Source organism: Rhinoderma darwinii, chromosome 2, assembly GCF_050947455.1.
Source record: "Rhinoderma darwinii isolate aRhiDar2 chromosome 2, aRhiDar2.hap1, whole genome shotgun sequence".
Lineage (NCBI taxonomy): Eukaryota > Metazoa > Chordata > Amphibia > Anura > Rhinodermatidae > Rhinoderma > Rhinoderma darwinii.
The window spans coordinates 137,752,935-137,777,062 of record NC_134688.1 but is presented as its reverse complement, the minus strand read 5'-3'; positions in this window follow the sequence as shown (position 1 = coordinate 137,777,062).

Below are 24,128 nucleotides of genomic sequence, written 5' to 3'. Positions count from 1 at the left end.
GCCACAGGTACCCTTTCTGGACTATAGACTCTGTACTATACCTGTTTGGTCAGCTGCTGTCCCACTACGCGGTACGGCCCGGTGTGTCTACATCCCGCATCGTGACAGTACGCTCAGGCCATGGACCCCGCTGGTCTATTCAAGGGCATGTCACCCTCCCAAGCCATGCAGGCGGAACTGCAGGATCTCTGAGTTAGACAGGATCAACTTCTTGTGGCAGTGGACTCCATGGCACAGCAGCTAGGGACACTAGCTGCTTCCCTTCCTGCCTCTATGCAAGCTCCTCAGATCGACCCTCCTGCTACACCTCCTGGCAGTTCCGGTTCGGATCCTCGGTTCTCGCTGCCATTACCTTCTCGGTTCTATGGAGATGCAAGTACGTGCCAGGGGTTTCTGAACCAATGCTATATCCATTTTACCCTGCACGCCCGAGCATTTCCGTCAGACAGAACCAAGATCGCCTTTATCGTGTCTCTCCTTGCCGGCAAGGCCCTGGCATGGGCAAACCCTATCTGGGAATGTCAGGGACCAGAGACCCAAGACTTCCAGGGGTTCGTGCGGTTATTCCGGACTGTTTTCAAGGAGCCGGAACGAGTCTCATCAGCAGCCACTGCTATCTTTAACCTTCGCCAGAAGGACACCTCCGTGGGCGAATACACCATCCAGTTCCGGACCCTGGCAAGAGAACTGTCCTGGAACAATGAGGCCTTGCTGGCATCCTTTTGGCATGATCTATCGCCTGAGATCACGGACGAACTTGCTGCTCGAGATCTGCCACCTGCCTTAGAAGACCTGATTCTGTTTGCCACTCGGATGGACATAAGGCTGAGGGAGAGATCTCATGAGGTTCGTCAGGAGAGATGGCTTCCTAGACTGGCGCCCAACTTACCACAACCCCTCTTGCCCCCTTCTACTGCTTTGCCCGAGGTTCCGATGCAAGTAGATAGGCTAAAATTGTCCGTCCAGGAGAAACAGCGCAGGCGCACCTCTGGACTCTGTTTATATTGCGGCCTCACTGGCCATGTTGTGCGTCTGTGTCCTCAAAAGCCAAAAAACCCAAGCGCCTAGGTTAGGTTGGAGAGACAACCCTGGGCGCTTCTGCATTTAATCGAGAACTCTCCTCCAAACTGTTCATTCCCATAACCATCATTGCTGGCTAGAGGCCCCATCCAGTCTCTGCCTACCTGGACTCTGGCTCTGCAGCCAATTTCATATGCCAAGACCTTGTGGATCTTCTTCAGTTGCCCACTGTCCTGCTGGAAAGGCCGTTGATCGTTGCCTCGGAAGATGGACTGCCATTGCCTGCTCCAGTTTTATCTGTGACCAAACCATTAAGACTTCAAGTGGGAGCTCTTCATTCTGAGCTCATCTCCCTGTTTGTCCTGTCCAAGGCCGTCAACCCCATGCTGCTGGGTTTGCCTTGGCTCCGTTTGCACGCCACAGGCCTGGATTGTAGATCTGGAGAGGTTCTCCACTGGGGTCCCAAGTGTCTCGACTGTCCCCTCCTCACGGAAGAGCTGTTCATGCCCAACTTCTCATCTTTGACAGCTCCCATCTCCACCCTCACTAAAAAGGGTATGAATTCCAAAGTATGGACTCCGGAGGCAGAAGCCGCATTTGAATCCTTAAAAAGCCTTCACGTCAGCCGATATTCGTCATCACCCTGATGTTACATAGTTACATATAGTTACATAGTTAGTACGGCTGAAAAAAGACACATGTCCATCAAGTTCAACCAAGGGACGGGAAAAGGGAAGGAAAAATGTCTACACATAGGAGCTAATATTTTTTTGTTCTAGGAAATTATCTAACCCTTTTTTAAAGCCATCTACTGTCCCTGCTGTGACCAGCTCCTGCGGTAGGCTATTCCATAGATTCACAGTTCTCACAGTAAAGAAGGCTTGTCGCCTCTGCAGCTTGAACCTTTTTTCCTCCAGACGGAGGGAGTGCCCCCTTGTTTTTTTGAGGGGGTTTTACAAGGAACAGGATTTCACCATATTTTTTGTATGTGCCATTAATATATTTATATACGTTAATCATGTCCCCCCTTAGTCGTCTTTTTTCAAGGCTAAATAGGTTTAATTCTTTCAATCTTTCCTCATAACTTAAATTCTCCATGCCCCTAATTAGCTTCTCATCACAGATCTCATTAGAGGTGGACGCTTCCTCTGTTGGTGCTGGTGCACTGTTGTTCCAGAAAGGTTCGAAGGGCAAGACTGTGGTATGTGGCTACTATTCCAAGCTGTTTTCTTCCGCAGAGCGCAACTACTCGCTTGGGGATCGGGAGTTACTGGCCATCAAGCTGGCTCTGCAGGAGTGGAGACACCTACTGGAAGGCGCAGTTCATTCTATCCTGGTCTCCACGGATCACAAGAACCTGACCTACCTACAGACGGCCCAGCAGTTGAATCTTCTTTCGGTTTCCAGTTCGAACTCCACTACCGACCTACCGACAAGAATGTGAATGCCTTGTTTAGGTCATTTGAAACAGAGCACACTGTGGAGTCCCCACAGGATACTATTGATCCTTCCTACATCTTCTCTATGAACCTTCTGCAAGTTATGAGACAATCTTCCGGGAAGGACTTTTGTGCGTCTGGCAGACAGAGGAAGAATCCTTCGCTGGGGTCACAGTTCCAAGCTGGCAGGTCACGCAGGGGCTGTTAGCCCAAGATCTAATCGCCCACCAGTTCTGGTGACCCACGTTGCCCAAAGACGTCATGGACTTTGTCTCCTCATGTACGGTATGCGCAGCAAATAAAGTTGCCCACTCCAGACCAGCTGGTCTGCTCCAACCACTGCCTGTGGCCGTTGCTCCCTGGCAACATGTTGCAATGGGACTTTGTCACGGATCTCCCTCTCTCTGCGGGTTGCAGTGTGATCAGGGTGGTGGGGGATCGATTTTCTAAAATGGCTCATTTTGTTCCCTTAACTGGTCTGCCTTCTGCTCCGCGATTGGCCAACCTCTTCATTCAACACATCTTCCATCTACACGGCTTGCCCCTGCATATTTTCTCAGACCGAGGGGTCCAGTTCACCTCAAAGTTTTGGAGAGCACTTTGCGGTCTCCTCGGTGTAAAGTTGGACTACTCTTTGGCCTATCATCCCCAATCCAATGGGCAAGTCAGTAGGGTTAACCAGATTATCGAGAACTATCTGCGTTATTTTGTTTCCAGACGGCATGATGACTGTGTTCAGCTGCTCCCGTGGGCAGAGTTCTCCTATAATAACCACACTAGTGACTCCACCACCTCCAGTCCGTTCTTCATCGTCTACGGCCAACACCCTCGTATACCTCTTCCTTTCTCTACTATGTCCCAGGTGCCTGCAGCTGACTCTACCTTCAGGGACATTCTGCAAATATGGCAACAGACCCGATCTTCTATCCTGCTGGCGGTGGACCGCATGAAGAGAAAGGCAGATACAAGAAGACGGGCTCTTCCTCAGTTTTTTCCAGGTACGAAGGTGTGGTTGTCTTCAAAGAATATCCGGCTGAGGGTGCCATCCTGCAAATTTGCACCTAGGTTCCTCGGACCCTTCGAAATCCTGCTACAGATTAACCCGGTGTCTTACAAGCTGCGGCTGCCTCCTACCCTCAAGATCCCTAACTCCTTCCATGTGTCCTTGCTGAAGCCTGTGGTCCTGAACCGCTACTCCTGGACTCCTAGTTCCGCAGTGGCCCCTGGCGGCTCATCAGGGACTTTCGAAGTAAGGGACATTCTGGGCCCCAAGAAGGTGGGAGGAAGGACGTTTTATTTAGTGGATTGGAGGGGGCTCAGTCTAGAAGAGAGGTCTTGGGAGCAGAGTAGAACATCGATGCCCCTGTCCTTGTGAGGAATTTTCTCTCCCGCTCTGGCCCCAAGAAGAGGGGGCATAAGAGGTGGGGTTACTGTAATGTCTATGGCCACGGCCCGTCTTTCTGACTTACCCCTCGATGACCATGGCCATGGACTTGTGTGTTCTCTGCAGTGTCGTCCCCCAGTGAGGCGCCGGCACTCACCTCCTGTTATCGAGACTGTCACCCGAAGGGTGCGTGCACCTGCGTGTGCACGGTCTTAAAGTGCCAGTGCGCGCATAATTGCAGGAAGTCTGCAATCAAGCCCAGAATGCTACTGGACTATAAAAGGGGCTCTGTCCTCTTGTTCTTTGCCTGAGCGTTGTTCGTTACGCAAAGTTTGTCTTGCTAATGGTCTCCTAGTGTCTTCCGGTTCCCAAGTGTTCCCTGTTCCTGTATCCCTTATTCTGTTTCCTGTGTTATCCAGATCAAGAACCGTGCTGAGCTGTTGTCGTGTTGTGCTGCATTCAACGCCTGTTCTGCTACACCATGCCTGACATCTACCCGCCGCCTGGTCCCAGCCGAGCATGACTTGCTACTGTCCAAGTTGCCACAGGTACCCTTTCTGAACTATAGACTCTGTACTATACCTGTTTGATCAGCTGCCGCCCGCTACGCGGTACGGTCCAGTGGGTCCACACTCCTCATCGGGACAGCTGATTTGGAGGCCGGATTCTTAGAATAGCTTTAACTCTCCCAAACCCATGCTACTCTGACATTTCATTGGTGCCTAAACCAGGGACCCACAACTAGCCAGTTTAACCAGACACTCACTGCTAATCGAAGGATCGGTGAAACTAAAACCGTGGTAAGTAAGAACCTTTGATTCTTACAAAACTGTTTCACCCATCCCACATGCCTGTGGCATTAGCTGGTGGACTGTCTCAAGCTGGGTCCCAAAGACTCCAGCCTGTGGAACGGTATCAATGTGATGAACTCTGATCAGAATCTGTCTCGTGTAACCCTTGACTGTGTGTGTCTGCATTTGTATTGTTTGGAGGTTGTTTCTTTCTGTTTGTACTGAGTTTGATGATAATGATTACTAGAGACCAAAGAAAAGGATATCCTATTGTAAGACCACAAAAAGTACCTGCTAGAAAATGACATTAATTCCAGGTTCTATGAACTGGTAGTGAAGAACTCCAAAAAGGTGGTTTTTTAAATCAACACCGTTCGGGGGAAGATGGTCATCTAGCAGTTGATATAGTGGCTAGTAGAGATATCCTACTGCCTTGTAGTTTGAGGGAGACTGAAAAGACTATAACAAGTACTGACTAGAAAGTGTCATTAATTCCAGGTTCTAGGAACTGATAGTGAAGAACTCCAAAAGGGTAGTTCTTTAAGTCAACACCGTCCGAGGAGCGGTGGTCATCTAGCAGTTGATATAGTTGCTAGTGAAAATGAAAGAAGGCGGTAGAAGGTTGTAACAGCATGTTAAAACGAGCAGGAATGTCAAAGTGAGGTTATTTAAATAGTTCAAGATGGAAAACTTTCATAGAACAAGAATGAAAAGCAGAGCTATGGAAGATCGTGTCAATGAATTTTGAACAAGGTGGTTACAAGAAAGTTGATATGAATAGTATTTGTATACAGGCATAGATTTTGAGAAGAAGAGGGACTGTACTAGTAATGATAAAGACTAATACAGTTAGGAACATTGCAGTGAGTAATGTGGATTATGATGAGAAGTATGATGTAGACATGTGTACAGTGATAATTCTGACAAGCAGACCAGTACAAATGAAAATGGACTTTTAAATGTGGGAAATCTATTCCGAATGTTAGGAAAATAAAGAAAACAATGGAAAAGGATAGCAAAGCTTACAAATTGAGCAGGTATTGCATTGGAGACCAAGTGGCCACAGTATAAGATTGATTTTTAGATCTATACTGCATGCTCTCCACTCCTAACCAGCTGTACTGTTTGATGTTAAATGTTTCAATACAGATTGAGAACATTTTGTGTAAAAAAAAAAAAAAAGCCCTAGTTATTTGAACCTTATTTATAAGCTTTAAAGAGACTCTGTCACTACATTATAAGTGCCAGATTTCCTAAATAAGGAGATGGGCGCTATAATGTAGGTGACAGTAGTGCTTTTTATTTAGAAAAACAATCTATTTTTACCACGTTATTAGAGATTTTAGCTTTATGCTAATTAGTTTCTTAATGGACAACTGGGCGTGTTTTTACTATTACTATATAGCAGAGCAAGCGTAATGTCGCGAGACCACGCTGTAAATGACAGGTTACAGCGAGATTACGCTTTGCTTTGCTGTAAATCCCACACAAACAACGAAGTGTCAGGATTGTGAATAAACATCCCGTCCTGGCTGGAAGGAATGTCTATTCACTGTCTAAACACTTCAGTATTGTTAATGTGTCAGTATAAGACAGCACATAGTGAACAACGCAGGATCCCTATGCGCTGACTAAATGAATGGAGAGAAATGTATGACGCTGATTGGTCAGCGTCATACACTCCTCTGTACAACGCCCACTTGGTCAATAGTAAAAACACGCCCAGTTGTCCATTAAGAAAGTAATTAGCATAAAGCTAAAATCGCTAATAACGTGGTAAAAATAGATCGTTTTTCTAAATAAAAAGCACTGCTGTCACCTACATTATCGCGCCGATCTCCTTATGTAGGAGATAGGGCACTTATAATGTGGTGACAGAGCCTCTTTAAAGACGCTCTGTCACCAGATGATCAAATCCCTATCTCCTATTGCATTTGATCGGCGTTGCAATGTAGATAACAGTAACGTGCTTTTTTTTTTTTTAAACTATCATTTGTGGCCAAGTTATGAGCAATTTTCTATTTATGCAAATGAGCTTTGAAATGGACAACTGGGCGTGTTTTTTTTCGTATTTCCAACTGGTCGTGTATTGTGTTTTTAACAACTGGGCGTGTTTACTTCTGACGCCAAGGTTGAAGGACCTGTGGGTGACGTCACGCTGTGTCTGCAGTGAAAGAAGCTGGCTGAGAGTGATGACGTCACCCACAGGTCCTTCAACCTTGGCGTCGGAAGAGAGAAGACACCACAGCTCCAGGCGTACAGTTGAATTTGCAGCAGCATCACCATGTGCAGGTAAGCATAGCAAACTCCCTAGAGACGAGCATATTAACCTTTTGCACGCCTTTCAGCCGATGTATCTTCTTTGTCCGACGACAAGGTTGAAGGACCTGTGGGTGACGTCACGCTGTGTGTCTTTAATGAAAGAAGCTGGGTGGGAACGATGAGAAGTGAATAATTCTGATTTGTCAGCATCATACACTTCTATTCACAACGCCCAGTTAGTAAAACAAGTAAACACGCCCAGTTGTTAAAAACACAATACACGCCCAGTTGGATATACAAAAAATACTACGCCCAGTTGTCCATTTCAAAGCTCATTTGCATAAATATAAAATTGCTCATAACTTGGCCAAAAAAAAATAAAAAATACTTTACTGTTATCCACATTGCAGCGCCGATCACATGCAATAGGAGATAGGGATTTGATAATCTGGTGTTAGACGTGTAAAGTTAGGTTTTGGAATGATTAATTCAGCAGATTCTTAGTTTCTTTCAGCATTTGGTCTTGCTGGGTCTGAGAAGAAGGGGTTGTGGGGGTGAAAGGCATGAGGCAGCTGATTAGTGTACATGGAAGTGTTAGAAGGACTTTGAACAGTTATTAAGTCTTCACAGTGCTGTTCTTAGTGCCGCCCTCAGAAACACACAATACTGAGAGGTGATCTCTCTTGTGGCTTAAAGGAACAGTGTCATCACAGAAAAAAATTTCATATGTTCAAGATGTTAGTGCTTTATTAAAAACGTTTATATTTATTTGTGTGTTTGTGTTTTACTTTTTCTTATTTTTACACTTTTTCTTCCCTATGGGGGCTGCCATTTTTGGTTCCATTTCTGTGTGTGTCGATTAACGACACATACAGACATGGAATACGGCAGCCACAGTCCCATAGGGACGACGAACGGCTCCCGTCCCATTCACTTGTGTGTACGGCGTCTGTGTGGGAACTGCGCATGCGCCGCTCCCACACAGTCCAACTTGAAATTGGCGCCGTCCGGCGCCATTTTCCTGTGGACCGGAAGTCGCGGCCGGACAGTAATATTACTACTTCCGGTCGCGGCTTCCGGACTTGTGCACTCGGACCAGCGGCAGCAGACGGAGCGGACGGGCCGGAGGGAGCCGCGGCGGCAGGAGCAGGTAAGAGATTTCAATGTATGTTCGTGTTTGTGTGTGTTTACTACTGTATGTAAACCTACTACACTGTGTGTTAGCTCAAAAAATGGCGACACACAGTGTAGGAGGTTAGACCGTTCAAACCCCTCGTTTATCCCGGCACTAGCCAGGATAAAGGAGGGGGGGATGCTGAGAGCTCACTAGAGCGAGGGCTTTTTACCCAATTTTGCAATGCTGCAATTTTGGGAATAGCTCCATCTAGTGACCAGAAATGGGAAATACTATAAATTAGAATTAATTTATAATATTTCCTGACTCGTGAAAAAAATAAAAAAAATTTGAACAATGTTTAATCACACACACACTAAATGTTTAATTAAAAAAAAAAAAACATGTTTTTCTGGTAACACATTGCCTTTAAGGACAAAACTATTGATATTGTCTCAGACATAATCTCATCATGGTCCTACATGCTGATACTGAAAGATCTACAACAAGCTCAGACTAAGTATTTGTCTGCATGAAAGATAGATGACAAATGTGGATTTCTGGAAATGCAGCATCAGGGATAAAGGTGTCTTCTCCAGTGGTAGCTCTAGACTTTACTCACTAAGTATGATGTCTCCCTCTTTGCATTTTCACATGTTCTAATCCACTGGGTTCAAAAGTATGGGAGGAAGAGAAATAAAATACAGATAGAACATACAGATGAAAATTCTGAACCTCCCCATGATTGCTTAAAATTAATAGAGGGTGAGACAAAGGGTCTTGAAAACGTATGTACAGACACAGTTCCTAATGCATATCTTGCGTGTTTTGTAGATAGATCCAGATACCATCAGGATGCAGAATACAAAACTGGATATGACATGGTAACTACCAATGCCTTAATGAAATGGTGTATAGGTATGGTGTACCTGAGGTACTTGAAAGTGATAGAGGTATACATTTATTTTATTTTCTAGGCCATTGCATATCCCAGGGGGCCAAACATTTGTCCCCAGATAGAGGGGTAGCAATAAGAGACACTTCTATCCCAGCCACTCACAGACAACGCCGCGTTTTCCTTGGACTGGTGGGATACTGTAGGGAGTGGATATCAGGGGTGTCCTGCCTCCTACAGTCCCTATATGACTGTCTACCCCTCGAGCCATTCAAATTGCCGGATGAGGCTCTCACATGTTTTCACTAACTAGTCCTGCTACTGCAGTAAGCTCCTGCTTTAGGACTGCCCAACTATGAGCTTCCCTTCTACATGTTTTGCCATCAAAATGGGGGCCATGCACATGGGCGTTCTCACGCAAAAGCATGGAGGCAAACAGAGAACCATAACTTACCTATCCGTGAGACTGGACGCGGTGATCTGAGCTACGCCTTCCTGTGTACAAGCAGCCTCAAACTTAGTCCAGAAAGCAGCAGATTTTTTTATTGGACCACCCCCTAATACTCATGGTTCCACATAACGTCAATGCTATCCTGTAGCAGGTACAGACCAAACACCTGTCTGCAGCCCGCCTCACCAATTATAAGGATGATATGTTCACACCACCCAACCTCACTATACAGAGATGTTTAGTTTTGAACCCTGCTACATTACTTCCGCAAGGTCCAAAAGAGGGGAGTAGTGGCAAGACTGATCTAGGAGGTTTACAAAATGTATATGATACACCAATAAGTAACCCAGATTTTGAGCTTTTTGTAGATGGTTCCAGATTCCATCATGAAGGCACCTACAAGACAGGATCTGCGGTAGTCACGATGCACAAGATAATCATCCAGAGACCACTCCCACCTTTTTGTTCTGCCCAGGAAGTGGAGCTGGAGGCACTCGCTGAGGCTTGTAACCTAGCAAAATGTAAGATGGCCAACACTTATAATGACTCTAGGTATGCGTTTGGCATCGCCCACGATTATGGGTCCATTTGGTGTAGGAACTTTGTTGGATCAGCGGGTAAGCCAAGTAAGAATGCAGTAGTCAAATTATTAAAGACCCTGTTAGAACCCAGTCAAGTATCCGTAATAAAGGTGCAAGCCCACACCAATGAGACCATGCCTGAGGCAGTAGGCAAATAGAGGGGCTGATGAGGCTGCCAAACGACTACAATAGTGCCCCTACACGGTGAAGGAGGGACTAGCACATTCACCTACCTGCTGGTGACAGGAGGAGACCTCCAGGTGTTGAAGGGCCTCCAGGCACAAGTAGACAAGGTGGAGGAGCACCAATGGCAAGAGAAAGGGGCTGTCCTGAAAGAGGATGGCCTCTGGGATGTAGGGATTAAGTTATGTCTTCCGAGGTCTCTATACCCAATGATGACATACCTGGTGCACGGGTGTACGCACCTCTCCTAGGAGAGTATGTGCAGCCAGGTACCAGCAAAGTAGCTTGCCCCAGGATTTAATAATGCCTCCACTAGGCTTGTAGCAGCTTGCATGATATGCGCATGGCATAACATAGGTAAAACAGCAAAGGTACATATGAAAAGTGCACCTCGGCCAGCTTACTTGTTCCAGCGACTGCAAATCGCCTAGATACAACTACTAAATGTAGGTGTTTATGAATATGTGCTTGTATGCATAGATCTATTGTCAGGGTGGCCTGAAGCCAGGCCAGTATCTTCCCCCACTGCAAAGAACACAGCGCAGAAATTTTTCAGTGAAATTGTGTGTAGATATCTGGTCCCTGAGACCATAGAAAGTGACAGGGGAACCCATGTCACTGGAGAATTTATGAAAGAGGACATGGGATCAGTGGAGATAGAACAGGCTTTCCACACTCCCTACCACCCCCAGAGCAGTGGTAGGGTATAAAGAATTAATGGTATCCTGAAGTTGATAGAAAAAGCAATGGAAGAAACAGGGAGGCCATAGACTGAGTGTTTACCCCTTGCTTTGTACCCAGTCCGGGTAACGCCTAACCGGAAGTTGAGCCTTAGCCCATATGAAAATGTATTTGGAAGTGTCCCCAAGACAAGCTTGTACTTCCCTCAGCAGCTGCAGGCACTGGGACCTTACCCAGTATGTCGAGGCCCTACAGAAGCATTTACAATAAGAGCATAAATGTGTATTCTCTTCCATTCCATACCCTAACTCCACAAATGGTATACGCAATACAACCTTGCGATTGGGTCATCCTCAAAAGATACGTGAGGAAAAGCCCTGAGCCAAGGTTTGACGGGCCCTACCGTGTCCAGCTGACTATGGCCACTGTAGTAAATCTCGAGGGAAAACAGACATGGTTCCAAGTAAGCCACTGCAAGCAGGTGCAGGAGCCTTGACCGTCGCCCTCCTCTGCCTGATGAAAACCTGAGCCTCAACTCTAAATGAACATTTGAAAAATGAATGGGTCAATAAGTGGACAAATGTTAGTGTCTCTCTTTCAATAGTGAGGTATATATTTTTGATCATTGGCCAATATTACCAAAAGAGCGAACCCAAGGATTATAGAATAAAGGCAAGGGACCCAAGGTTATTGGAAAAAGGGTCCATGGGATGGCACTTAAGTTAAAGAATACTACTAGTTGTAAATTGAAAATTAGCTACTGTTTGGGCCAGTATGATCTTTACTTTAACATTTATAGCTTTAGCAGTTAAGAATGCACATAATACAAAAAAGCCTGCAGAATTTTTTGGTAATGTAACGGAATATATGTTTGATGTTTTTAATATTTATTGTACAGTTTATCCTAGTAACTAGCCAGCATATAATAGTCCTAGACTACCTCAATGCTGCACAAGGAGGAATGTGCCAGGTAATAGGTCCCGCGTGTTGTCATTATATAGATCTGAAAGTTAAGATTCCAAAAAAAAGAAGATATCCAAACAGTAGATGAAATGAGGATAATGTGGATAGAAGAACACCAAGTAAAAGAGGATTCATGCTGGGGGGACACTTTCTCATTTAGGAACCCAGCTAACTGGTTTAGCGGGATAGGCGACCAAGACGGTCCGGTGCTCTAATGATGGGAATGGAGTGAAAGATGGTTGATGAAGCCGTCCTGTACCAGCTAAGAATTAGACCCTGTGTTACAGTCTGTTGGTATGTGGACCCACTAGGCCGCACCGCCGTAGCGGGGAGGCAGCTGGCCACGCAACAGAGCACCCAATCAAATACAAAGTCCCGCACTAGAGTAAATGAATAGTCCAGACAGTGGCCAAGGTTTTAGCATGGCTAGAGGTGGGTGCAGCAGGTTGCGCCAGATGTGGCGGATGACACTGTATGTGGTAGATGACACCGGATGACGAAATCGGACGTGGAAGACGACACCAGACGTGTTAGACAATGATGACACCGGATGTGGCAGATGACACCGGACATGGCAGATTAAACTGGACGTGGCAGAAGGCAGCAGGTGCAGTAGGACATAACTCCAACTCTAACAGGCTTAGGAACAAGGACACATCACGGGGTACAGGATAAAGGTAGCAGGGCACGGGAAACAACGGGAACAGGATCACACTAAGGGACCATTTGCAAGACTGACATGGGAATACTAGCAACGCTCAGGCAGAGCCCCTCTTATAGTCCATGCAATTCATGGGCTAATTGATGATGATGATTCCCATGTGCGCATGCTGACACTTTAAGGCTGGGCACGAGGCGTCTCCTGGGAAGGATATGTTAGCCAGCGTTGACAGATCCATGGCTACGGCCGCCGGGGGGTGAGTAATCCCAATGGTCTTCGGCCATGTATGCTACAGTATCCCCCCTCTTACGCCCCCTCTTCTTGGGGCCAGAGAGAGAGAGGAATTTTTTAATAAGGGGATGGAGCACTTAGGTACTTTTCCGGCTCCCAGGACCTCTCCACAGGACCAAACCCTCTCCAGTCCACCAAATAAAAAGTCCTTCCTCCTACCCTTTTGCAGTCCAGGATCTCCCTCACCTTAAAAACATCAGCTGAACCGCTGGGAGCAACTGTGTGACTGGGAGTCTTACTGTAGCAGTTCAGGACCACTGGTTTCAGGAGAGACACATGAAAGGAGTTGGGGATTCTGAGGGTAGGAGGCAGCCGAAGCCTATAGGAGACAAGATTTATCTGTTGTAATATCTCAAAAGGTTAGAGGAACCTGGGAGCAAACTTGTATGATGGCATCTTTAAACGAACGCTCCGTGAGGACAGGCAGACTCTGGTACCTGGAAGATAACGAGGCGGCTCTGCATTTTATATCCGCTTTTCGCTTCATGCGACTGCTAGCAAAATAGAGGACCGGGTATGTTTCCAGATTTCCAAAAAGTTCCCAAATGCAGAGTCAGCAGCGGGTAACTTAGATGTAGCTGACACAGGAAGAGGGACTCTAGGATGTTGACTGTACACAATGTAGAATTGTGTGGAAGTGGTGGACTCACTTGTGTGGTTGTTATACGAGAATTCGGCCCATGGAAGAAGATGTACCCAGTTAACATGCTGCATGAAGATGAAGTGGCGGAGATAATTTTTCATGATCTGGTTTAAGACGATTTTCTAATATCAACAAACCGTGGACCTCCATATCTCTTTCAACTTCTTCCCTTCCATTGATTCATCCAATGGACTGTGCCGGACTGTAAATATACTCATAGCAGCGTAGGGTAAAAAATCAGGTTGGATGTAGTCAAGAATGGTATGGAATGGTCCCCATGTCAGGGTATTTTTTATTTTTCAAAAAATCTATTTACTTTGAGTATTATTGTCACGGTCTGTGGGTATGTGGACTCACTAGGCCGAACCGCCGTAGCGGAGAGGCAGCTGGCCACGCAACAGAGCACCCAATCAAATACAAAGTCCCGCAAAAGGGTACCTGAATAGTCCAGACAGTGGCTGAGGCTTTAGCACGGATAGAGGTGGGTACAGCAAGTTGCGCCAGACATGGCGGATGACACTGTATGTGGTAGATGACACCAGACGTGGCAAACGAAATCGGACGTGTCAGACGACACCGGACGTGTCAGACAACACCGGACGTGGCTGATGACACCGGACGTGGCAGATGACACCGGACGTGGCAGATGACACTGGACGTGGTTGAAGGCAGCAGGTGCAGTAGGACACGACTCCAACTCTAACAGGCTCAGGAACAAGGACACAGCTTGGGATACCAGATACAGGTAGCAGGGCATGGGAAACAACCGGAACAGGATAACACTAAGGTACCATTTGCAAGACTGACATGGGAATACTAACAACACTCAGGCAATGAGCAAAGGGGCAGGGGCCCAACTTATAGTCCAGGCAATTCACGGGATAATTGATGATGATGATTCCCATGTGCGCGCGCTATCCCTTTAAGGCCGGGCAAGAGCAGGCAAGTGCACCCAACGGGACACAGCGGACCAGAGTGGAAGTGAGCGCTGGCGTCTCCTGGGAGGGAGATGCGAGCAAGCACTCACAGATCCATGGGTGCAGCCACCGGGGGGTGAGTAATCCCGACAGTCTGCGGCCATGGACGCTACAGTATCCCCCTTCTTACGCCCCCTCTTCTTGGGGCCAGAGTGAGAGTGGAATTTTTTAATAAGGGGAAGGGGCACTGAGGTTCTCTTCCAGCTGCCAGGACCTCTCCACAGGACCAAACCCTCTCCAGTCCACCAAATAGAAAGTCATTCCTCCTACCCTTTTTCAGTACAGGATCTCTCAAACACATCAGATGAACCGCTGGGAGAAACTGCGGGACTGGGAGTCTTACTGTAGCAGTCCAGGACCACTGGTTTTAGGAAGGACACATTAAAGGAGTTGCGGATTCTGAGGGAAGGAGGCAGCCAGAGCTTATAGGAGACAGGATTTATCTGTTGTAATATCTCAAAAGGTTAGAGGAACCTGGGAGCAAACTTGTATGAAGGCACCTTTAAAGGGAACCTGTCACCAGCATTTCACCTATTAAACCGACTATACCTGGTGGTTGTGGGTGAGAAATCATTTCTATATAACCTATAATTATCTTCTTAGTCGGCTCTGTAGCTTTAGTATTTAGCTTTTTAGTGTTCCCACACCATATGCTAATGAGCATAAAAGAGTCATATCTTCATTTGAAAAGAGTCAAATCTTCGTTTGGAAAGAGTCATATCTTCATTCCTCAAGTCTTTCCAAGTTTACTTCGCCTCCTTACTTTTGATTGACAGCTCCTCGCCTTCCCCCAGCACACAAAATCCTGCGCTTGTGCATTGATGTCCTCTTTTGGTGTGTGCGCACAAAGGGACACCGCATAATTACGATAAAAGGCGCAAAACGTTTGCAGACCGATATTTACAGTCGGAAGAGGAGTTTAGGAGCGGGGATAACGGCAATGAACTTTTTATAGCAGCGGCCAGTGAGCGAGAAGTAAAGTTCAATAGGTGAAATGCTGGTGACAGGTTCCCTTTAAACGAATGTTCTGTGAGGACAGCCAGACTCTGGTACCTGGAAGATACTGGAAGAGAGGTGGCTCTCTGCTTTTTATATCCACTTTTCGCTTCATGCAATCGACTGCTAGCAAAATAGAGGACAGGGTATGTATCCAGATTTGCAGAAAGTTCCCAAATGCAGAGTCAGCAGCGGGTAACTGAGATGTAGCTGACACAGGAAGAGGGACTCTAGGATGTTGACTGTACACAATGTAGAATGGTGTGGAAGTGGTGGACTCACTTGTGTGGTTGTTATATGAGAATTCGGCTCATTGAAGAAGCTGTACCCAGTTATCATGTTGCATGGAGATGAAGTGGCGGAGATAAGTTTCCATGATCTGGTTTAAGAGTTGGGTGCAGCAGGTTGCACCAGACATGGCGGATGACACTGTATGTGGTAGATGACACCGGACGTGGCTGACGACACCAGACGTGGCAGATGGCACTGGACAGGGCAGAAGGCAGCAGGTGCAGTAGGACACGACTCCAACACTAACAGGCTCAGGAACAAGGACACATCACAGGATACAGGTAGCAGGGCATGGTAAACAACCGGAACAGGATAACACTAAGGGGACCATCTGCAAGACTGACATGGGAATACTAACAATGCTCAAGTAATGAGAAAAGGGGCAGGGCCCTTCTTATAGTCCAGGGGAATAATGCGCTAATTGATGATGATGATTCCCATGTGTGCGCGCTGGCACTTTAAGGCTGGGGAAGGGCATGCGCACGTACTCTACGGGACACAGTGGACCGGAGCAGAAGAGAGCGCTGGCATCTCCTGGGAAGGAGATGCGAGCCAGCGCTCACAGATCCATGGCTGCGGCCGCAGGGGTGTGAGTAATCCCGACGGTCCGTGGTCATGGATGCTACACCCTGTCGGGGGAAAAGGTACCTCTGTGAGGCGTCCAGATCTGCTGTAGGCTGAATGATATAAGGATAAACAAAAGAGGGGTTTATGAAAGTAACCAATGGGTTAAGTTGTTTATCCTCTATAATCAGACTATGAGAATGAGATAGAGAGTTAATGATTATTAGATGTGTACATGAGCTATAAAACCCCCAGGAAAGTTTAAAGTTCTGTTCAACTTGTTTTTTTTTTCAAAAGGTGGGGGCTCAGGGCGTTTCCGAGAGGCTATGTCTTTGTCTAACATGTATGTATGTATGTATGTATGTACCATAAGTGATCTTAAACCTAATTGGTTAAGCTACCACTGCAATAAAGCTATACTTGTAATCGTGTGTGGCTACTTTTGGCTTTTGTATGTTATCTCTCTTTGGTATCTTGTCCCGTATAAATAAACCGAACAGGGCGTAATTTCTTCAGAGAATACCACATAAGATACTGAAGCACTTGTCTGTGTCTTCTCTCCAATGCATCGATCGCTGATTTGGACTCCGAGGCTGGATTCTTAGAGCACCTTTAACTCTCCAAAAACCCAGGTTACTCTGACATTTCACACTATTTTTTGGACAAACTGCAGTAAATTTGTCGTACCGCAGTGGCTCTGCATTCTTAGCTACACTCCCTTTTTCCCATAAAATCAGAAAAAGTCGCAAATTTCTGCGCAAATCAGCTGTGTTCTCCTAAATTTGCGACTTTTTACTGTGGATATTTACGGCAGATATTTAACCACACTGCTACTACTGTAATATGCAGCAGGATTTTCCGCAATAAATCCGTCGCTGAAAATCTGCAGTGTTTACGCTGTGTTACTCTTAAAGGGTCTACTGCTAATGTCCTGATGCCAGATACCATTAGACACCTTTAGAGGTATTATTTTGAGTCCATGCCTTGACATGTCAGGGTATGTTCACACGAGGTCATTACGTCCGTAATTGACGGACGTATTTCGGCCGCAAATCCCGGACCGACCACAGTGCAGGGAGCCGGGCTCCTAGCATCATAGTTATGTACGACGCTAGGAGTCCCTGCCTCGCTGCCGGACAACTGTCCTGTACTGTAATCATGTTTTCAGTACGAGACAGTTGTCCGGCAGCGAGGCAGGGATTCCTAGCGTCGTACATAACTATGATGCTAGGAGCCCGGCTCCCTGCACTGTGTTCGGTCCGGTACTTGCGGCCGAAATACGTCTGTCAATTATGGACGTAATGACCTCGTGTGAACATACCCTCAGAGTTACTTATGCGGCACTTGCGCTACCTACACAATATTAGGCAGTGGTAGTAATGTTATAGCCTATCTGTATGTATATCTATTGTATATATCCTACATATCATATAGTACTCTCACAAATCTTATTTGCTTATAAAAAAAAAAAATAATGTGGAAACTGTATTAAATATATACATGACTTGGATACACGGTATCCTAACATGCATAAAGCTCTCTATACAAGCTAGTTTTTAGAGCAATAATTTGATATAGTGCTTTCTTATGCAGCGGTTTCTTCACTTTTAATGGCATTAGTTCAGCAGCTTTCAGTTTTGTGTCTTCTCTTGATGGCTTTTTCATCCAAAAATAAGTAGCAATTACCACAAAACAGATTTCAGTAGCTTACAAAAGCTGTTGTGAAATATTTAACTACTTTACTTAGGACTTTAAATGTGTCACCTTAGTTACACATAATGAGAATTTAGCTAGTTAAGTAATGCCCTTTTACTTCATTTGAAAACACTATAAATGCACTGATTATACATGACTGAGCACTCAGAATGACCTCTAACATCTTTATTGTTTACCTAACTAATTCAGGTCAAACAGACTTAGTAAGTTGTAATTTTAGAAGAAAACAATATGACATTAGCACAAAGAGGCTTTAATGATTAGGAAAATACGAATAGAGGAATGAATTAAACACCCGGAAAACCTTTGACAAATTGTGTGTGTCTGAGCCAAGCTCCCACGTATCTCTGTATCAGGCCATGATGAATTTGGCATAAATAAGTTTTTGAAGAAACTTCCATGAAGCTTTTCCTCTATTACAATGCAATCCTGGGTTGTTAAAATTCAGGAAACATTTTTAAAGAGTAGTTTTACTAAAGCATATTAGTATATAGGGAGCCAACACAACAGTGGGCTATATATGTGGAAGGGGGGGGGGGTACAGGGAAAAAAACAGTGATGTAATCAGGGACACAGCACTATTAAGGTCAGTAAACCAATTCAAGTTATATGACCTTAGCAACATGTTCTCTTTAAAGTTGTTTTCTACTCAACACACTTATGGTATTTTTAGGATCCTGCTTCTGGATGTTCCAATATTTGCAAATGGTCTTTTTAACCAAGGGGATGTTTGTCATATAATTAAGCAAATACAAAATGTTCTATTTTTTTTTTCTTTGATGGCGTAACCATCATGTTTCCAACTTCGTAACTCTCTGTCCTTGCTTGAATATTTTTTTTTTCAGATTACCAAGTTAAATTATTTTTTTTAGCAATGACCTGCATATTCTCATCATACTTAGTCTCAGAACTTGAAACTCTATTTGTCCTCATAAATTGGCCCCTCCACAAACTTCTAAGAACATGAGGGAATGAAAACTATCATCATGAAGCATGTTATTTTTATCCGTAGGTTTCGAGAACAATGTAGTCTCGAATCTTTCACCTTGTTTGATCAAATTCACATCCAAAAAGTGGATTGTGTTCTTGTCATACTCCATAGTACATTTAATAGTGTCATGGCACCATTAAAGTATGCTACAATACAACAATTCTGCTTTAGTATAACAATTCTTCTTTTCCATAACATAAACACATCATCCACGTAACAATACCATTTACATATCTTATCTTCATACACTTGACGTATCCATTAACATGTTGGCTAAACTTGGAGCCACAGAGGACCCCTATCTAAGACCCCCTGTGGCTGCAAGTAATAGTCAACATCCAACCTTAAATAACTCTTGTAAGTAAAAATCATGTCATTATTTAAAACAGCATCTTCACATCGTCTTTTCCTTATACATCTTATACCCTCTTCCTGTGGGATAATCGTATAAAAGCTCCCAACATCAAGCGTACAAAGATATCAAATCCATGTTTTTATTTGGTCACTTATCCTCTCAAGAAAGATGTATGTGTCCTTCAGGCATCTAGTCAACCCTTTCACAGTTTCTTATAAGAAAGAATCTTCATAGATGCAGATACAATTTCTGTACCCTAAGGAATTAATTCATAAGACTTTTGCAGTCTTTACATTGATAATCCTTCCTGTCTGGCAATCTGTAAAAAAATGATCAATTTCTTTCTTGAGTCTGGACGTAAGATTAGACGGAAACTTTCTATAAGAATTTACATCCGATAAGGCAAATCCCTCTATGACTCTCTGATCTCATTTGCCACTCCCTGTTGAAAAACATCCAATAGCTCATTATTCACCGTACTTTTTACCCTCAGTTTATCAGGGATCATATTCAACAAAGAAATGATAGTCCTTTTTTGATTATTAATATAAAAGCAAAGCATCTTGAAATGGATTTGTCTACAAAACTTATAAAAGTACATTAAATAGTCAAAATCCTAAATAGTATAGGATGGTACAAAGTGTAGACCTTTATTCAATACTTTTATCTCTAACTCAGTCAGTTCACATTGATTCAACACCAGGTTACTGTTTTTTACGTCTTTGTCTTCCTTTTTATCTTATTTCTTTCTTCTTTTGTGGATGTTCCTGCTTCTTCCAGGCTGGATGAAATGTTTGCATATTTTTGTTGTGCTTGTACAGTTTTTTATTTCTTCCAAAAATATTTCGAATGACCTTTAGAACACAATGTCATTTGTTCAGATCTCTGACTTCCTTTATCCAAAGTAGACACAATCATACAAGATGATTTATCAGATGGTTGATTTGTCATTTGTTATCTCTCCCCTGCCCATGTATAAACCCTGTTACACAGATAATCTCTAGTATCGTGTTTGAATGTAATAATTTTCCCTTGGAGTTTGATGGTAATCAATTTATCACTGTTTGCCTTTATTTCCAAATTCTTTCACATTCTTCAAGTGTTTTACATTTTTCCAATACTTTTCCAATATCCTTCTGTACATGGTCAATCACATAATGCACATGTTGCACAGTTTATAACATTAGATCCGATGAATATCTATTGTTCATAGCGTACCAGTGCTGATGGTATAATACATGTAGCAAAACAGAGGGGGAACACCTAGGTATATGCTGAAACTTTCAACAGTCTGTGAGAGTAGAGTCATGAAACAAAAGGCTGACACTTCTTTTTTTCAAATTTATAATTTTTGATCAGAATTGCTGTCTTTTGTGGCAAAAGGGTTTGTTAAGCGTTAGAAAAACATGGCTGCTTTCTTCCAAAAACAGTGCCACACATGTCCATGGGTTGTGTCTGGTGTTGCAGCTCAGCTACACTAAAGTGAATGGAGGTGAGCTGTAATACCACATATAAACTATAAACAGGTACTGTGTTGTTTTTGGAAAAAAAAAGCAGCCATGTTTTTCCAATCCTGGACAGCCCATTTAAATAGGTATCATGACATTTTTAAATTCACTATAAAGTATGACAAGAACACAATCCATTTTATGGATGTGAATTTGATCAAACAAGGTGAGAGGTTAAAGACCACACAGTTCATGAAACCAACAGATAAAAATAACATCCTTCATGATGATAATTTTCATGCCCCCATACTTCTGGAAGTTTACAGAGGAGACAATCTATGAGGGCACATAGACTTTCAAGTTCTAAAACTAAGTATGATGAGAATATGCAGGTAATTGCTTAAAAAATGAATTCATGTGGTTATCCGAAAAAAACAAATATTAAAGCAAGGATAGAAAGTTAAGTAAGTAGGAAACATGATGGTTATGCAATTAAATAAAAAAACAAAAGAAAGAATGTTTTGTATTTTCTTCATCATAAGGTAAGAATTCCCCCCTGATTAAAAACACTATTTGCAAATGGTAGGAGATCCTAAATCAGAGTTCGGATTTCTGTTTAGGGACGAGCCATTATTTGCTTATAAAAGAGGCTGATCTTTAAATAATATACTTGTGGAAGCAGTCGCTGAGTTATAGGGGTCACAGCGGTCGCAATTGCAACCAGGCTTCAAAGCCATTGGGGCCCATGGCCCCCTGCACCACATCTACCCACTGCTACTATAGTAACTGGGTCCTATGCAATAAACTACACGGGCCCCTGTTCTACAGTAACAGTATACATGGAGGGGCAAGGACAAACAGATTTTTTATTTTTTTTGCAACAAACAAAAGAGTACTTTTGCCTCTATATATTGCCAGAACTGCAATTCTATCAATAAATGTGAATATGTACATCATCCTACAAAAGGTTTGACGATTCCAGTTTCTGGTTTCTTTACCTGAAATAGTTGCATTATAATATACACTCCTCAACATTGAAATTGCAGCACCAAGAAGGAAACGTTTTGGAATTGACAGGTTAATGACATGCAAATGATAAAAAAATTGAAACAAAATATTCCAAACATCTTGATTTATTAAGTATCGAGTATGAGCGCAACGCGCAGAAATACATCCACTTACGTGTATTGGCATGCTATCAATGAGGTTATTTATTGTTATCTGCGGAATGTTATACTTCGCTAAATGCACTTGGGAACGCAAATAATCAAGAGTGGCTGCTGGCAGCTCATTTTACAATTACCGACCAATGACGTCTCAGATGTGCTCAATGGGAGACAAGTCCAGAGATGCTGCAGGCAATGGTAGCACGTTTGGGTCTTGCAGGCCCCTCACAGTAGTACGATCAACATGTGGCCTGGCGTTGTCCTGTTGAAGAACGGCTACTGGGACACTTTGGAGAAATGACCACTGGTTCCATGACCAAATCAATGTAACGCTGAGCTGTTAGTGTACCTGAAATGAAGACTAAAGGGGTCCGGCTACCATACATTATACACACCATAATCCCGGGAGTAGGACCGGTGTGACATTCCCTTGTGAAGGCCTCTGCATGGCGTTGCCCATGTGGTCTCCAGACCAATTTTCCGGCTATCATTGTGTCTTAGACAAAAGTGGGACCCATCGCTGAAGAGAATAGACCTCCATTCCGGCCCCCATTGCCGTCATGCTGTGCACCATGATAGCCTTTGAGAGCATTGGCGTGTGGTCAATGGAACACATTTAACTGGATGTCTGGCTTGTAGCCCAAAGTCATGCAAATGCCTTCTGTTGTTTTGTGTTGACACTGGTTTCTGCTCTAGGCTTGAGATGTGAAGTCAAATTTCACTTGAAAGGGAGCGTGTCTCCTCGAAACATGGCCTGATGGAGGATCTCTATGAGAGAGAGGCTTCAGCATTCTCTACGTGTAACTTTTTTGTGCGTTATTTCATTATTGATAAAGAGGACAGTGTCCAGAAAATGACTACTAAACTGTGAGTAGTTGCCCTACCTCATACCTGGATCCCTGCGATTGCCTGCTATCTGCTTTTGTATTGCAGGACTATCTGTCTTACAAACCCAGAAATAAAAATTTTGAAAACAGAAAATATTTTCAAGTTCTTCACAAATAAAACCAGATTGTATTGACCAAAATGTACCACTAACATAAAGTACAATGTGTAATGAAATAATATACTCAGAATCACTTGGATTAATAAAAGCATTATTCGAATATAAAGTGACACATGTAAAGGGGTTAAGCATTTCAAGATAGCTATCTAATTTGACAGTCCTCATTATCAAATAAATAAATGTAGAATTGAACACATCAATAGTTTCAGAAGATGGCTTGTTGTATATGTCAAGCAAGGATAATAAAAATCACAAATTAGAATAGTTATCCAAAATCAACCTAAAAGAATGAGATAAAAGCACTGCTGCTAGGAGCATGATGATTTAAGAGCAATCACTCCCTGCACACAGATAGAAAACTAATATCACAAGACCATACATACACATAACACAATCTGCAGATTTGATGAACCAACTGGTGCTCAAATTCTGTTTCTGAGCTCCAGATAAAGGATAGTTTTCTGTATATAGTATGTATCTAGACCTAACTAGAATATATACAAACTTTCTTATTGTTATTCCCATAGGATTCATATGCTTAATTAATTATTTAGTAATGTTCCCGACAGCTACTGCAGGTGCTATGTGCTTCTTATTTTCGGTACAGCAGCCTCAGCAAATAGCATCAATTATTTACTTTATATCTTTGTTCTAGTGATGGTTTCTCAGATAAAAGAACTCTTAATTAGGGTTCATTTACATGTACAGACAAATAGACAAAGTGTTGCATTTACTATGCCAAAACTACAGCTGAGCCAATGTTCACACTGCTGTTGGGGGCTCGGGAGACAAACTCCATTATAAGTCAACGTGGTCCATCAGACGTCATTCATATTCATTAGGGCGGATTTACACGAACGTGTGCGTTTTGCACGCGCAAAAAACGCATCGTTATGCACACGCAAAAGGCACTTAACAGCTCCGTTTGTCATCACCATATGAGGCGCGGCTGCGTGATTTTCGCGCAGCCGCCATCATTATGACACTCTGTATGCTTGTAAACAGAAAAGCACGTGGTGCTTTTCTGTTTTCAATCATACTTTTTACTGCTGTTGCGCGAATCACGCGCGTCCCACGGAAGTACTTCCGTGTGGTGCGCGTGATTTTCATGCACCCATTGACTTCAATGGGTGCGTGATGCGTGAGAAACGCAGAAATATAGGACATGTCGTGAGTTTTATGCTTGAAAAAGGTCCTATAGCAGGACGGAAACGTTGCAGGCAGCGTGATGACGTCATAGTGCCTAGGGGTGGGATTAA